Source organism: Balaenoptera musculus, chromosome 17 (assembly GCF_009873245.2).
Source record: "Balaenoptera musculus isolate JJ_BM4_2016_0621 chromosome 17, mBalMus1.pri.v3, whole genome shotgun sequence".
Classification (NCBI taxonomy): domain Eukaryota; kingdom Metazoa; phylum Chordata; class Mammalia; order Artiodactyla; family Balaenopteridae; genus Balaenoptera; species Balaenoptera musculus.
Window position 1 is genome coordinate 28,034,784 of NC_045801.1, and position 18,429 is coordinate 28,053,212.

At 40.1% G+C, this 18,429-nt stretch overlaps 1 protein-coding gene across 1 annotated transcript in view; it reads left to right on the forward strand.

The window, feature by feature from the left end:
• Positions 1-17,563: 17,563 nt before the first annotated feature.
• The window catches only part of SYBU (syntabulin), a 109,606-nt gene continuing 108,740 nt past the window's right edge, over positions 17,564-18,429 (forward strand). Inside the window, exon 1 of the mRNA XM_036830799.1 lies at positions 17,564-17,970. The gene's annotated coding sequence lies outside the window, so the exon portion shown is untranslated. The remainder of the gene's footprint in view (positions 17,971-18,429) is intronic.

Genomic DNA, 18,429 nt, shown 5'->3' on the forward strand with positions numbered 1-18,429 from the left:
TGTATTGTGTATATATATATATATATATATATATATATATATATGGTTCGGTGAAAGGCTGAATCTTGAACTAAAGATTAAATGTTAAATATCTGTTTCAATATCTGGGGATACAATGATGAACAATGTGCAGGGTCAGTCCCCACCCCCAGGGATTCTGATTCATTTGTTCAGGAATAAGGCCCTAGAGCCGGTATCCCATAAAATCCACTCAGGGGATTCAACTGCACACCCGGCTGACACCACCAGTCATTGGTAACTGTGGAATGGCTTCACACTGAACGGATTGCAGATTCAAATTATTCACACAGAAGATATTTGCAATACCTGTATCTTACAAGGAACCCATACCCAGAATATACAAAGAACACTTACAGAAATTTTAAAGAGACAAACATTAGAAAATGTGCAAAATCCTCCACAGGCACTTCATAAAAGAGAATATCCAAATGTCCAATAAAAAGGGTCGCCACTTCATTAGTCATCATAGGAATGCAAATTAAAACACACTGTAATAACACTTCATACCCATCAGAATGGCTCAAATGAAGAAGCGAGACCATGCCAAGTCCTGTTCTAGGATGAAGAGCAAATAGAACTTTCGTCTGCTGTTGATGGGAATGTAAGGAGGTGTACTTTCTTTGGAAGACTGTTTGGCAGCAGCGGATAAAGCTGACTGTATCTATACCCCACAGCTATTCTTCTTCTATGAGTACATATCTTCAGAGTAAGACATATGGAAGAATATTATTTTACTATTCCTAATAGCCGAAAACTGGAAACAACTCAAAGTCCCTCAGCAGTAGAAAGGATAAATAAACTGAAGTGTATTCATACATAGGGATACTATGTAGCAATGAGAATGAACAAACTATTACTACTTCCAAAAACATGAGTGAATCTCATAAACTTAATGGTGAGCCGACGTAAGACACGGCTTAGGAGTATATTCTGTTATGATTCAATTTTATGAAATGCAGAAACAGGTAAAACACATCTATAGTGTCAGAAGTCAGAGAGTGGTTACCCCTGGGGGAGAGAGTGACTGCGAGGGGGCATAAGAGGGGCTTCTGCAATGTTGGGAATATTTTGTTTTTTGGTTTTTTTTTTTATTTGGGGGCTGGTTATATGGGTTGGCTCACTTTTTGGAAATTCACACTTATGATCTTATATTTTTCTGCAGGTAGTCATACTTCAAAAACATTTTTTAAATTACTCCAAATAGTAAAAACAATAGTAATCCCTTATTATTAGACAGCATTTTATAATTTACAGGCTGTTTGCACACATGTTGTCTCATTCAATTCTCTGTTTAATTCACAGATTCACTCATTTTTTCACCAAAACTTAGTATAACTCCTATGTGTGAGGGACTGTGCTAGGTGACGCAGCAACACGAAGGTTACTAAGGCACAGTCAGTGGCCTCTAGGAGCTTACAGAACTGAAAATTTGAAGACAAATCTGTAGTGAAGCAGCACTAGCAGCGATAATTGATTGTCTCCTACCTGCCGGGCACTGAACATTACCAGCTTCCTCTCACAGTTAATACCTTCAGGAAAAGAAAGGTTCTCATATCATGTTTATTTTCTTCCTTAAACATTTAGTATTATATGAAGGAAAATATAATGAAATTTTCTAGGGAAAAATAAAAAAGGAAATTTGCTTCCAGAGTTGGTGTCTAGAAGGGCGAATGTAAAGTTGTAAAGAAAGCATGCAGATCTGCTATGGCCAGTGATTTCACCAACTAGGTCAGAGGACCAGAGGATGAATTAAATTCATTTACAGGCACAGGAATATAATATCACTACAAATTCCATTTCCATATTTGTTTGATTTGATTATTTCACACGGCAAGACCTAAGAGGGCCTGTGTACTGGTTTAAATGTATCTACTGAAAAATCGATAGCTAGTGGGAAGCAGCCGCATAGCACAGGGATATCAGCTCGGTGCTTTGTGACCACCTAGAGGGGTGGGATAGGGAGGGTGGGAGGGAGGGAGACGCAAGAGGGAAGAGATATGGGGATATATGTATATGTATAGCTGATTCACTTTGTTATAAAGCAGAAGCTAACACACCATTGTAGAGCAATTATACTCCAATGAAGATGCTAAAAAATATAAATAAATAAATAAGTAAATGTATCTACTGAAACCCAAGAATTTCAACTTTTTAAATAAAATACCAGTCTGAAACAAATATGAGGAAAGCTTTAAAGCTTGACTGTAAGGATGATAAGATGGCATAAGTATTTCCAAGAAAAGTTTAATGCCTCCATTTAATAGAATGTGAGTTTTACAAAGAATCAATCTCCCATGAGCTAAGGTCCAAGAATATATGTGACCATTCACATCAGTTATACAGCATAATAAATAGCATTTTCAAAAGCATATGAATGTGTTTTACAAGATTAATCCTGTATATCCCATGGAATTTTATAGATTCCTAATTCAGTAGCTTTAGCATGACATTAGAATGTTTCTATTTGTTCCATGGTAATATTTGATTGATTTTTAACCATGTTTAGTCCATTCTCAAAATATATATCTTTTACTGTTGGTTTAGTCCAACACCCTGAAACAGAATGGCAGCCAATAAATTTCACATGGAATTGTCTGCTGTAACTAAATCATTCACTCAACCTTTACAGTTTGATGATCCAGTGTTGTGTTCCAGGTACTGTGCTAGTCACAGATAGAGCAGCTAAATAACTATAGGCCACCTCTTCAGGGGTAGGGCAGCTTCAAGCTATCATACATTGAAGGAGCACTCCTAGGTCCTGTGAAGAGTGAACACAATTTTCCAGGCACTGTGTTTAGCACTGGGGTGTTACAAGATTGAATGAGACAAGGTCCCTGTCTCAGAGACGCTCACAGTCCTTGGAAGCAAGAGGTGTAAAAATGCATAAGCTGTAGCATAACTATATCGTAAAAGAGGTATGAACTGAATGCTATGAGCAGCGCGGGAGCCACAAGCTCTGTGTTATTAAAATCAGAAAGATTTCAAAGAAGCAATGCTTGAGCTGATGATGAATGCATAAAAGGCTATTCAAGGCTGGGAAAACCGCACATGACAAGTGTCGGTGAGGATGTGGAGAAAAGGGAACCCTCGGGCACGGTTAGTGGGTATATAAATTGGGGCAGTCATTATGGAAAACAGTATGAAGGTTCCTCATAAAATTAAAAATATAACTACCATATAATCCAGCAATTCCACTGCTGGATATGTATTCAAAGAAAATGAAAACACTAATTCAAAAAGATATATGCAGGGCTTCCCTGGTGGTGCAGTGGTTAAGAATCCGCCTGCCAGTGCAGGGGACATGAGTTCGATCCCTGCTCCGGGAAGATTCCACATGCCATGGAGCAACTAAGCCCATGCGCCACAACTACTGAGCCTGCACTCTAGAGCCCGCAAGCCACAACTACTGAAGCCCGCATGCCTGGAGCCCATGCTCCTCAACAAGAGAAGCCACCACAATGAAAACCCCGTGCACAGCAACGAAGACCCAACACAGCCAAAAATAAATAAATAAAATAAATAAATTTAAAAAAACAAAAAACAAAAAACAAAAAGATATATGCACTCCTATGTTCATTGCAGCATTATTTACAATAGCCAAGATATGGAAGCAACCTAAGTGTCCATCAATACATAAGTGGATAAAGAAGATGTGGTATGGAATACTTCTCAGTGGTAAAAAAAAAAGAATGAAATCTTGCTGTTTACCATGGATAGACCTAGAGGGTGTTATGTTACGTGAAATAAGTCAGATAGAGAAAGACAAATACCCAAATACCATATGACTTTACTTATATGTGAAATCTAAAAAAAAAAATGTGCAAACATAACGAAGCAGAAACAGTTATAAATACAGAGAACAAACAGCTGGTTACCAGAAGGGAGGGGGATGAGGGGATGAAAAGAAAAAAGTAAAAGTTAACCATGTGAGGTAATGAATGTTAATTAGCTTGACTGTGGTGATCATTTCACAATGTATATTTATATGAAACCAGCATGTTGTACACCTTAAATATATACAATTCTTGTCAATTATACCTCAACAAAGCTGAGAGTCATCCACTCTCTCTTTCCAAGTTCCTATTTCAGACCATAAACAAGGGCTTCAATCCTCTCAGAGCTCTTGGGTCAATTCCTCTGGCTTCTCACTCATTATACCCTATTGCAACCATGGTTGATGGGATTGATGGGATTGGGGAGCATCTCATTAACATGTGAAGCCTCAGTTCATGTGCTCACTTCCTATAGTCAGCAAGAGTGCTCCTCCAAGATATGACGGCCCCAAGCTTCCCCTGCCCAAGTGGGAGGTCTGTAGTTATCTAGCTTCATCTGTGACCAGGTGGGTAAGGTCAGTTCAGGAGGACATTGGATCCAAGGTGCCTCTTCCAATTCCACTTTACTCATAATAAAGTTGATCCTATTGATCCTTACTTCCTATAACTCTTCCTCAATTGCTTCAGAATCTGGAAAGGAGAACTGATGTGCTCTTCATATGACCCTTGAATTCCAATACAAAGGCATTTCATTGTTTCAGAGTCTGTGTGTTACCAAAAAGGTGGGAAATTCAGCATGACTAATGTATAGAGGAAATGATGGGGAAGGTAGAATTGGAGAAGGAGTTAGAAAATGAATTGTGAGGGATATTTTATATCATAACAAGGAAAATTTACTCTTTCTTGATGGCAGTGAGGAGACTGTAGGAACCCTCCTGCAGGGTAATGAGATAATTGGATTTCTTTTGAACATATTAACTCTACTAGTAAAGTGATGGATTAAATAATAATTATAATATACTGTTTATAAGGACATATGATCAACGGGCTATAGTATGTCATATAGCACAATGTTTAAGCATAAAGAAGACTTGGATTTAAATTCTTACTCTGCAATTAGCTATGTAACCTTGGTCCAGTAACTTAACCTCTCTCAATTTAAGTTTAGTCATCCTCTACATGGATAGTACCTGGCTCATAGTGTTGACTTGAAGGTTAATTAAATGAGAAACTAGATGCAAACAGTTAGCAATGAATAATGTTGGCATTTGTTAGTCCTCTAACATTGGAGATACTCATTTTCATGTCTAATATATAACATTTAGGGTAATCATTAGTGCAGCAGTGCTGTTCAACTTCCACCCATGCTGCCCAACAAAATGAATCATGAAATTTCTGGAAATACATATGTCAAGGCTCCACAGCAAGATTCTGATTCAGAGGCTCTGTGGGGGGGCCCTAAGCATCTGCATTTACTTTAGGTTCCACAGATAATTCTGATGCACAATTAAGATACTTAATTAGTATGTGGGAGATTAAACACTACTTTCTGATTCATTAGAGATATGTTTTGTTTATATACCATAAATAACATAGTAGTTGACTTAGACTTTATAAATCTCTTTGCCTCAGCTTCCATAGTCACAGTGTGAGGAAATAGGAATAGTATTTTTGTTCAAAAGAAATAATATGTCAGAGGCAGACCTGTAGCTAAAGATAATAATGCATGCTTCTAAAACCGGGAAAGCTAAGGCATATTTGGAGGAAGGAATCTAGGTGAGGTGATGAAACAGCAGCTATACTGGTTAGTCCATAATTCAAAAGCACAAATGAGTCAGAGGTCAAGATGTTGCAGTCAGTCAGAAACCAAGAAGAAAAGGGGAAATCAATGCTGCATGGAATGTCAGAGCAAACAGCAGGTGAGTGAGAGACAAGAAGGCATAAATGAACTGAAGATTCCCAAAGATGGAAGGCAAGGCAGGTGGTCAAAATCCCAGGCAGGTCAGCAGGAACCAGGTGGCCTACAAGTAAGATGAGCTGAACAGAGACCAGGTACCAGCAAAAAGGAGAGCTTGATTTCAGGGCAATCTTCAGTCTCTGGCAGGAAGCTTCTTATATACTTCCTGCTGCAGAAGGAACCAACGTAGGCCTGAATGTGGACGCAAGTAAATGCATGAACATGGAGGAGGTAAAGCTTATGGAAGCAGGAACAGCACAAAATCTCTGATGAATAATACCAGACAACTAGAAAGATGCAAAAATACTGAGAAATGATATTAATATTAAATACTACTAAAACAAATTTATATTCAAGAAACTATGACACATGACAAAAATATGTCAGAGGAAGGTTATTTAAAAAGAAAAATGGAGCACAGAGAGTAATTTCATTCATCCATCCATTCATTCAACCAAATAATAATTATTGAAAGCCTTCAATTGTCAAGCCCTGTGCTAAGCACTAGGTATATCAGGACAAAAACAGAGTCTCCAAGGATCTTATTGTCTAGCAGGAGCAACAAAGATGGAATTATCACCATGTGATATATTCAGTCCTATGATACAGTTAATATTAGGGTGCCAGAGAAGATTTCCCAATGTGAAGCTTTGAAGAACTCACAGGCATTAGTTAGGAAAGAATATAATCCACTGTGAATGAACAGCACATTCAAGAACAAGATGGCGAGGTGGGTGTGGCATGTTTGAGGATTTGGAAGTAATCCACTATGGCTGCAGCATATGCTGTGAGGTTAGGAGGAATGGAAGGTTGAGGCTGGAGAGATGGACAGGGGACCTCTAATGAAAGGCCATGTTAAAATGTTTGGATTTTCTCCAAAATATAATTTTCTCTGACTTTGCCATTTTAAGTACTATATCCAAGGATCTGCAGCAGACAAGATGAAATGGAAAACCAAATAACACATAAGAATTCAGCCATGCAATTATTCATTCATGGTCAATTAATAATTCTGGTTAAAAATAAACTAGTTTAGACCCAGTCCTAAAAATACAGAGGAGCCCCTTTTGGGGGGCCAGATACAGCTCCAAATGTTTACATCAAATTAATTTTGTCCATTCCAGAATTTAGTGTTAAAAAACCATCTCAAGAAAGTCTACAAAGATCACACCCAGGGTTCTAGACAAATCTAACTTTATTCTGTATTAATTTTTTAAAATAAATATAAACCTTTACAATATCTTTGAAAATGAAGGATGGAGAGAATAAACAGTTAGTTATTACACCAAACAAGAAGAATGTGTTGATTTAACTACAAAATGGTTAGAGGTCAGTGTTTTTTTGACAACCATACTCTCTCAACTACTTGAGGATATGTCAGTTTAAGGAACAGTCTTAGTTAAGACTATAAGGAAATTATTTAGGAATTTTATCCCCTTTTCTAGCCGTATGTCCACCTAATCAATTGTTTTTCTTATTCTTAGGATGCTGGAAAAAAATCTACAACTGCATGGTTTCAAGACACTGAAAATTTAAGATCTGCATATTCAGCTGGGCTCCATGTCCTGACCAGCTTTTCTTAGTCAGCTCTTTTTCTCATTTCTCTCAGCAGCTTCGCCAAAAGCTCACCTCTTTCCCAAGTCTTGTGGCAAATTGCCTTGCTCTTACTCACTGGATGTAGGAACTGAGTATGAGAGATTACATACACAGTTGATTGTAAAGATTGTGGATATCCCTGGGTATCCAAGGAAAACTCCCACATTTAAGGGGTAACTGGATGATGGGGAGCCCTTAGAGAAGACTGAAAAGAGGAAAATTAGGAGGCAATCAGAAATTATAGTATTACAAAACCCAAATAGAATCAAATGCCACTGAGAGATCAAATATGTAAGGGCCAAAGGGTCCACTGAATGTGGCAATATAATGATCATGGTAAGTAGTGACTTTATTTCAAATAATTTCAATGGAGTGATGAGAATAGAAACCAAGTTCTAGGTGACTGAACAGCAAATGAGAGAGAAAGGAAAAAGCAAATGCATGCTCCTCTTTCAAGAAGGTTGTCTTTGAAACAGAAAGATGTCACAACTGATTTAAAGGCACAGAGGACTAAAGGAAGGTTTCACTGTGGATAAAGCAACGGTGGTGATGGTAAGTAGAGGTGATCAGGAGGTAGCAGAGGTGGTGGTGAAGATGGTAGGGTGAAGGGGCAGGGGATATAGTAGTAGTGGTCTTGGAGGTGATGAAAGGGGTGGTGATGAATATGGTGGAGGTGGCAGAGGTAGCAAAAGCGGTGGTGAAGATAGATGCTGTGGCAGTGGAGGTGGTGGTGTAAGTGATGATGGAGGTGGGGATGGTGGTTTTAGCTAAGATGGTGATGGTGGTAGTAGCAGTGATAGTAGAAATGGAAACAGTAGTTTAAAATGTAGAAAACACTTGAGCATGTTTATCTACTAAGGTGAAACAACCAGGAAGAGAGAGAATAAAGAAAAAAAGGATGGAGTTGGTCCCAAAGAAAAATAGACAAGGAGGTTAGAGCACAGGTAGAGGAACTAAATTGCAATACCATCTTCCAGAGTTAAAATTCCCATAATGAATTACCTGCAGGTCTCTGAATGTGTCATAGACCTCCATGCCTCTCAGCCTTTGCACTGGTGCTATTCCCGTAGCATAGAACACGCTTTCCCTCCCTCATCTTCTTCATATTACTTCTATTTTTTTCTTCAAAATAGAATTCTGAATCTATCTCTTTCAGGAAGCCTTTTCTAATCCCCTCCCCCCAGTTTCATAGGATGCCTATTTTCTGGGCTTCCATAACGTGTAGGAATTTTCATACTCTATTGTAATTGTTTTAATCTCCACTAGAATGTAAGATCCATGAAAGCAAATATAATATTTCATTAGATTTTCATTTTTAATTCAATAAAATTAATATACCACTACTATTACTCATAAAAATCTGTTGAGCACTTACCATATGCCAAGCAATAGCAGGCAAATTTCAACACATCCCCTGTTTTTGTAAATAAAGTTCTATTGGAACACAGTCACACCCATTCATTTTCACACTGTCTCTGGCTGCTTTCATACTCCACTGGCAAGTTGAGTAGTTGAAACAGAAGCTGTATGGTCCACAGATCCTAAAATGTTTTACTATCTGATCCTATTTAGAAAAAGTTTGACAGCCCCTGCCTGGTTAAGCAACAGAGATGCAGTACTGAATCAGCCCTGTCCTACAGGAATCTATACTTCAGTTAGAGATACAGGCAATTACAGCACAATGTGATAATAAGTATTTTAATAGTGGGAATTAAGGACACTATGGGAGTACAAAAGAGAAACATTTAATCCAAAGCTTGGGAGATCAGGGATTCTGCATATCTAACATCTAACACTGGTTAGCATATTAGTAGTGGACCAATTTTTTTGAAGGGGAGAATTCACTTAGGACATGAAATACTCAAGTAAGATACTAAGGGATATGGTTGAGACACCATTCCAAAAGACTACTGTTATTTCCACCACAAGGGAACTAAATTAAGATCTCATTTAATTATTACATCCAGCTCATTGTAAAGTTCAATTATCCAAATCTCTCAGACTCATATCCTGTTCCAAAGAGGTAAGACTCCAGCTGGGGTCTCCCCAGCAATAAAATAGAAACTCTGGTTCAGGTTCCCCGGACTGAAAGGCTAACTATAACACTTGCTGTCAGCTGGAAGACCTACGTAATCTTCATATTGTTCTTTCAATTCCTTTCAGAAGATTTTATTGTGATTTTTCAAAGCCTAGCCTACCCACACACACACATACATACACACATTCCTATGTTATATTCAATATTATCTCACATATGATATATACTATATGTATATATACACAATATACAATGTATATATGTCTACATCCTTCTCTTATACAATATAATCTCATATCTTTAAGAAATATGTCCATAACTCAAATTTAATAATACAAACTTTTATATAGATTTATCCTACCTCAGAGATGGCGAACAGGTTCTACTGAAGGGCTGCCGTGGCACTGTGTTAAGAAAACTTGTGAGGTGCCTTTGAGCACATAAGAACGAGAGAACAATAATCCTTTAGTGATGTTGGCCTTGGATACTGGAGGTGAAATGGTGAATGTGGGTCAACTTATTTGCCATCCCTGTCCCTTAAGAATTTCATACATTCATAAATTTCTTAAATGCAATCTTGCCCAAAGCTTACCACAGGTAAATGGGCAGTGATTGGCTCTCCTAAGAACTGAGGCAGGTAGAAAAGTTCTTAATGGGGACAACCTTGATGGAGAAGATAAGAACAATAACTTACATTTGCAAAGCACTTTATTGATTCTAAAGTATCTCCATGGATATTATCTCACTGAATCTCACAACTTCCTTTACTTTATAGATTTCAAAGCCGAGCTCAGCAGTGGTTCAACCATGGCCCATTTTGGCAGATATTAAATGCAGAGGGTTTGACTCCCAGTTTTGATACTTCCACAGACAAAAGCAGCGTCCTAGGTTATTGGGGGTAGCCCACTGTTCTGAGGTTAAGAGTGATTATGTGTAACCACACATCATTTTACCCATTCATGTAATCAACATTCATCAAGTTCCTACTGTATGCAAGGCACAATCACAGAGATTATGAGAAGTTGTTTGAAAAGTTGTTACAAGATGTTTTGGAGAAACATGTTACAGTATAAGGCAAGAACTTATTACAAGTATTTTTTTAAATGGTCAATGTAGTAAATATATAAATATCACCTCCCATGGGCCAGGCACTATGCTAGGTGCCAGAGATACATATAAGAAAAAAAGAAATCCCTAATGCTAAGGGAGCTCACAGGCATTTTTTTCTCAATTCCTTAAATTAATTCCCTTAATTCCCAATCATTCTAATACTGATTTGATTTCCTGGGAAGTGTGTTAAACCTGAGAATTTGATTTATTTGGTTTAGAATGGGCTCCAGAAATCAAAATTTTTAAAGCCCCAAAATATCTCTGTTGCAGCCAGTACTGGTCTATGAACTTCACTATGAAAAACGTATTATTAACCCTGTCAAAGAGCCACACTGGTTGTATAAAATGTAGGAACCTGGTTTACTGGTTCCCAGTCCGCTAATCTCCAAAAAAGTGAATACCTAGGGTGTTCTTCCATCCAGGCCTCCCTGATCAGTGCCAGTTTGAAATAGTCTGTAAACTGAAAACATTAATCCCATAAACCTCAACAATTTGGTGATGATGGTCTGTATCTATACCTATATCTGTTCCTGTATCTATGTCTACGTGTGTATGTGTGTATAACCATACTGTGCAAAATACATGGGTGCTTTAATATTGTTCAATACCTTTTGAATAACCTTTATAACTACAACTGACCTACAATATAATGCCTTGGTCACACCCTTATGCTCACACATGCATAATCAACAATCTTGGGGGCTGCCCTAATCCTTTCATACCTATATCTTAGAAACTTGCTATTTTCCTACTTATTTTCCCCTTAACAATGACCTTGGTAGCCTTATTTTCTTGATTTCTTTTGCATAAAATTGTTAAAGACACTCATTTTAATTTGGTGTAAACCTCCCCGTTTGCATGAAAACATGGCACTGTACATGAGTATCTACATTTTAGCAGACAACTGCATAGTGCAGCCATATGATGTAATGTATGAAGTTCTGTGGAAAAATCAAGTTGTAAAGTTTTAACAAAAAATACATGTATTGGGCTTCCCTGGTGGCACAGTGGTTGAGAGTCTGCCTGTCAATGCAGGGGACACAGGTTCGAGCCCTGGTCTGGGAAGATCCCACATGCCGCAGAGCAGCTAGGCCCGTGAGCCACAATTACTGAGCCCGCGCGTCTGGAGCCTGTGCTCCACAACAAGAGAGGCCGCGACAGTGAGAGGCACGCGCACCGCGATGAGGAGTGGCCCCCACTTGCCACAACTGGAGAAGGCCCTCGCACAGAAACGAAGACCCAACACAGCCATAAATTAAATAAATAAATAAATTAATTAATTTTTAAAAAAAGAATAATCTTTAAAAAAAAAAAATGTATTATACATATGTATATGTATAACACATACATTCATTAAAAATGCAGGAAAATTTGGGACTTCCTTAGTGGAGCAGTGGTTAAGAACGCATTATTCCCTGCCAATGAGGGAACATGGGTTCGAGCCCTGGTCCGGGAAGATCCCACATGCCGCAGAGCAGCTAAGCCCGTGCGCCACAACTACTGAGCCTGCGCCACAACTACTGAGCCCGCGCCACAACTACTGAAGCCTGTGCACCTAGAGCCTGTGCTCGGCAACAAGAGAAGCCACCACAATGAGAAGCCCGCGCACCGCAACAAAGAGTAGCCCCCGCTCGCTGCAACTAGAGAAAGCCTGTGCGCAACAACAAAGACCCAACACAGCCAAAAAATAAACAAATTAATTAATTATTTTAAAAAAGAATAACTTTAAAAAAATGCAGGAAATTTTATAATAATGATTACCTCAGAGAATGGGATAGAAGTAATTTTATTTTTCTGGGTTTTTTTGCACTTACGTATTTTCTAAATTTTCTATAATGTATTTGTGATCAGAAAAAGGTATTATTTTAAAAGATAGTATATTCAGTATTTTTCATTTTATTTTAAAAGTTATATAAGAAGAATATACACATGAATGTTATTAGTATTTATCTTTGAGAGATTATGAATGATTTTTTTTTCTTCTTGGTGCTTTTCTATATTTTTAAATTTTCTATAATATGCTTGTGCATTTTTACTGTAAAAAATAAAACAGAACTACAAGGAAAATCCAATGTTGAACTAATAGAAATTATTCTCCAAAGGTAGAACAGTAAGTCATTGTGAAACCTGGGTATTTGGGGGCATTAGAGAGCCTTTTAGGTCACAGACTTCACTCTGAATACCTGAAGTCATTCAGGCCTAATCTCTGGCCTCATTATTTCTTCCTCTAAATTAAAAGAATTTTTATCTAAGAACAAATTCCTTTGGGCAAGATATAGCAACTGCTCCCAGAGTACTAAATAAAGATTATTGTGAAAACAGTGAAAAATAAATCTTTTAAAACACACAAAAATTAAAAGATACACAAAAATAGGCTCTCAAGATAATTTTGATAAGAAAATCTAAATTGAATGATGGCTTTACACAACTTTCTTAAATACAGAATTATGTCACCAAAGTTCAACTCAGAAGTTGGGGGTATAATGCATTAATGAAAACCCGTTTCTGCAGAGAGGTCAAGAGTCCCTTCTCATCACAACAGTTATTGAATGGATTTGAGGTACACGTTTGGGCCTTAGTAAAAGGAATAACGGTGTGGTCATGAACACCTTCATTTTAAAATGGCGGACATGACTGAACCTCAAGATGAGAAAAGATTCCCCATCCCCTTTGAGAAGACACTGTTGCTATGGTGATGGTCTGCTAGCCTATAGCTGAACATCTTCAGGTGGCTTTGGTTTGTGGGGGCAAGTTAAGACATGTTCGAACCACCCCACCTACACAGCAACCTGACCAAAGAAAACCCTTTACAGTTAAGAACAAATTACCCACTTTTAAAAAAACTCCGTGGCTTGGAAGCTGTCTATGTGATGAAAACTCCCAAATGTTTATCTCCAACCTTTGAGCTTCAGACTTCCATAGCTTCCATAGCTCCATTTGGATTCCTGATTATTATTTGACATTCACATGACCAAAACAGAACTAATCATTTCTCCCATTCTCATCCCAACCATCACAATCACATCTTGCCCCACCAAAGTAAACTGCACCCCCATTCACTCAGTTGACCAAAAACCTTGGCATCATAACCACATTGTCTATTTTAACTTCTCTAAAACACTTATCAATGCCTGAAATGATTTGTTTGTTCATATATCTTTTATCTGACTCCATTAGAATATCAGACTTTGCACAGCAGAAATGAAAACTGTTTTGTTCACCACTACATTTCCAGCATCTAAAACAGTGCCTGATATATAGTAGGTACTCAAAAAATAGTTATTGACTGATTCTGCCTCGTCCGATGGTATCACTTTCTTATTTTAGAATTTTCAACAATATTCTTAAGAATGTGATGTGACTGTAGACTATTTATTTCCACTGAGCATTTGTTTCTCCATTTATAAGATGGAAGATATTAAATAACCTACACATTTTCCATTTATGCTAAAACTTCATAACTGTGATCAAAGCTTACATGAATTATAAAATATTCCTTTTCCACTCAGCTCACTATGTGATTTCCATTTAGCTCCTTTCTTGTTGTCATATACAAGAATGTATATGTAGTCATAGTTCTCAAAGCATTTTTGTTTCCATTATTTCCTTTGGCACCTCAAACTCCTGAAGCATTATACTTCCTACTTCCATTTAACAGATGAAGAACTATAGTCACAGAGAGGGTGTACAGTTTGTTTAAACTCACCATGCATCTCCTTTCCCTAACACAATCTGTTATGAATAAAAGTTGTTGGCTTGGCTAATACTTTAAATATTTTATAGTCACAGTGTAGATCTAGGAATTATAATACATAATTTTTCTTTCAAATATTTTAAATAAATATTCATCATCATATGTGTGCTTTAAGGGAATCTAACACAGTTTTCCAATCTTCCCAAGGATTTTGATTAGACTTTCTACAAGAAAAGACAAAGCTACTTGTCTTTTGTTTGAGTTGAGTGACATAAGTTGACCAAATCCACTCCCTGTCCATCCTTCAGTAGCATCTAATATTTCTCCCATTTGACTATTCCTTTGAATAAAGGCATTGCCTCCAGAAAGCCCCAGCAGTGAACAGGAATACAGAATAATCAGAAAGATTTGGGTTCAAATCCTCACTCCAACATTTACTAGCTTTATTATTGTAAACAAGTCATCGACCTCCTTTTCTTCATCAGTAAAGTGTGACAACTTCTTAAGGAAAATGTAATAATTAAATTAGATGATATGAATTGGTGCCTGGTACATAGTACATACTCAGCAAATATGAGTTTTTCCCCATTCTGGTAACTTAGAGGAGTAACATATCAATCTAATAAAACTTAAATAAGCTTTATGGAAATGTAAAGAGGATGAGGAAAAACAAAATAGGTCTGGAATACAGTACTGAGTAAATGTTGTTGAATGAATAAATAAATTATAGACAGGTACTAGCTCTATATATTTTGATAAAAGCTGTGAGGAACTAAACTTCAAATATTCTTAGCACAAGACAATTACAGTTTAGCCCCAGAAAAGATAAGCTGGTATTTCTTTGCAGTCACTTTAACTGAATGTGTTTTCCTTTAACTCTGGGTTTCTGAAAGGACCATGTGGCTTCTGTGCATCATTTGAACCTTCCCAACTTGTGAGCTGGTTATTTAACATTATTCTCAAGTCTAGAGAAACCAAACAAGAATTTTCTCTAGTCTAATTCAAATCTAGTATCTAGGAAGAAACAAGCAGGTAAGAGAGAAAGACTTTTTTAACCCAAGAACTGAGGAAGCATGATTGACACATCTCAAAGGCTGGACTAGTTAACCTTTTAAAGTCTCTTCTATCGCCAAGATTCTATAAACCCCCTGGTTTAACCCTTTCTTCTAAAATGAATTCTACAACAGTTTCTATAATTACACTGTATTTTTGTAATATGTCCAGGTAAGTGTGAATTCAGTGGCTTGTGCTTTGATATTCATCTAGAGATATTTAGTGTAACCTTAATTGCAGAAGGTCATCTTACAGAAGATGCATTGTGGAGGATTTATATTGACCATGAGTAAGAAAGTAAGCTCGTGGGGACAAGTCCCCCACCCAATTTGTTCCACAGCAGTCAGCACTTCAGCCACTCTGATGAAAACCATTCCTATCAGGACTTTCCCCTCTCCTCTTCCCATCTTCTGGTCCACGTGACACTTCGCACTCAGAAAATCAACATCAGTGCCATACCACCCTTCCCTCTCCCTCACTTTACCACCCCATACCCACCCGATCCCACCCCACCTCGAATGCACACACACTCCCAGTGCTCTGAAGGCTTCAGAATAAAACTATGATGACATTTCCTTCCAAAAAGGTGGGAATCCCTCCTTTAAAGGAAGCTGTAAACTTGCAAGGGCATGAGACTCGTTATCATTATCTTACATTTCCATGGCACTCTAATATTAACTTTCTTTTTTTAGCTTCACAACAATCTTCTAAGAAACTAGGAGGGATTCAAAGGAAATAACCCAGGAATATGTGATGCAGAAGGCCTGGAATCCTGGATTATGCAGAGAAGGAAGAGAGAAAACCAAATTCCCAGGACACAGTCCCAAGAGACCACGAGCTGGTGAAGAAAATGCTGATGCAGACAGCAGTTCTGACGAGGAGCCAAAGGAATGGACTGATCTCTGCTACAAAAAAGTCAAGAAAGGCTTCAACTCACTGGTGACCTTGAATGCAGGTGAAGAGAGAGGCGCAGTACAAGGTACATACTAAGATCTAGTAATGTCAAGATTTGTCAAAAGAAGAATTTTTCTTGTGAGGGAGCTCCATTATGTTATGAATCTGCATTTTTCATGGAGGAAGGGGTTTCCAAGAGTCAGAAAACACCAGAAAGAAGAAATCTTAGAGTCTAAGCCTTTACGATCAGAGAGAAGTAGGAGGGATCACCAGAGGAAAAGGAGCTGAAACGACAGAATAAAATGTTTCATACATTTAACATGTGCCAAATTAAGTAATGTGAGACTGATGGGTTTCAATTGTATAAACTCTGCACTGCCAAGTTCTCACACACAGAAATAGAAGTCTGTTGTAAGTTGACTGTGTGGGCTAAGCTCTCCTGAATATGGTGAGAAGGGGAGCCAGGGAAAGGGGTGGGGGGGGGGTGGGAGTCAGGGGAAGGACGGGAATGCTATTTTCCAGAAGCAGTCTTCTGTACAGAAAGCTCCCCTTAGGGGTAAGAACGAAGATTAATCTAAGAGTAAACAACTTACATAACAAGAAACTTACCTGGAAGAGCCTTTAGCCTGAAGGTGGTGACTGCCCTTTGACCCTTAGTTATGGCTGGCCAGAAGGACGCAACCAGTTCCATCCTGAAGCTCTTTAGTAAAGCTGAATGTTCTTGATGGGGCGACCGAGGGCTCTTGGCAAGTCTGAGAGAAGAGAGTACCTTCCCACCAGTCTCTTCAAAAACCTACCTTCCCAGGAAAGCAGGCAGTGGGGCTAGTTTTGCATTTGGACTCACAAATTCGAACCCTTTTCTTCCCAGTGCTGAGGTTCCCCTCAGCCTTGCCTAAAATCAATGCAAATTATATCTATATTAAAGAAGTCTAGGGTATTTTACCTTGTTTTTTAAGCGCAATTGCTATTTATGTCCTGAGAGTTAGAAAGTGAATGGCCACGTTTATCCCCAGGACCAGGAAATTCGGACAGAGACACTTTGTTTAGACGAGGCGCCCAAGGTCATTGGAGAAGTCGGAAAGAGCTTGTGGCTAAGTCTTCGCCCTAAGTTTTGGGCGGTGTTTCCTTCGCTGCCTCACACAGGCTGCGGTCGCCAGAGGAATTTTCCCGGGGAGAAAAAACACCTCAAGTCCACGCTGCGGTTTTCAGTGGTTTGCACGTCCTGCGCGGGGACAGGGCATTGGTTAACTGGGGTGAGTGAAGACCGCGAGGCGCACTCCAGCCTCAGCGACCCGGGCGATCCGGGCGGGCGTGAGAGGGAGGTCACGCAAGGCACACCTTCCCGCCCTTAGCCCGGGATCCCTCCGCTGGCTGGAGCCCGGAGCCTCCGCAGTGCGCCGCCCGCACCCGAGAGGCTTCGGGAAACCGAGCCTGCAGCGCAGGCGGCTGGGGCCCTGGCGACTGGGACTGCGCCTGCGGGTCGGGAATCCCCCGGAGCAGGAGCGCGTCGCCGCGCCGCCCTTACCGGTGCCGGCCCTCTGGTCCCCGCCCTTCTTCCCCCTCGGTTCGCAGCCCCGGCCGCGGCCCAGCGGCTACAGAGGCCGAGGGGCCGCCACCCGGATCCCAGCGCTCGGGCGGCGAAGGCACCACGTGTCCGGCCCGGGCTGGCGCGGGCGGAGCGGGCCGTGCCCGGCTCCCCGAGCCCGAGCGCACAGCCGCGGAGGCGCCGGGTCCCATCCATACCCGACGCCGGCCCAGCCGGGCCCCGGCCTCCCTGGCACGCGTGGACGCCTCTTCCTGGACGGCGCGATGGGGCCCTTCTGGGAGAGAAAGGGTAAGAGCAGGCGTCTGTGCGGGCTCTGCGGACAGTGCCCACGGGCGCGGGAGGGCCACTGATCCTATGTGGTCCAATGAGGGCCGGGATGGATGCTCCGGACCCCGGGACCGCTCCTTCCAGTGGTGGCGGCGGGCCGGGGGCGGTATCCAGGGTGCTGGGGACACACAGAAGAAGGTTGTGGAAAACGGGGACTCTGAGCAGAGGGAGGCTGAGGGGACAGTGTTCCTGTCCGGTTACTGAGATGGTCGAGCTGGACTCCTGGTTGCAGCGGGCACGGTGGACCGGGCCGTCGGTTGGTGGGGGGATGTCTCCCTTTAGTAATTGTCCTCGGGAGTGAGAGTGGGGCTTGGAAATGGTGCCTTTTGATAATGAAGGTTCGGTAAGGAATTGATGGTATCCAGAAAGAAAGCTTTGGTAGATCTCTCCAACGACGTGGATGGTCCAGAGTCCCCAGAG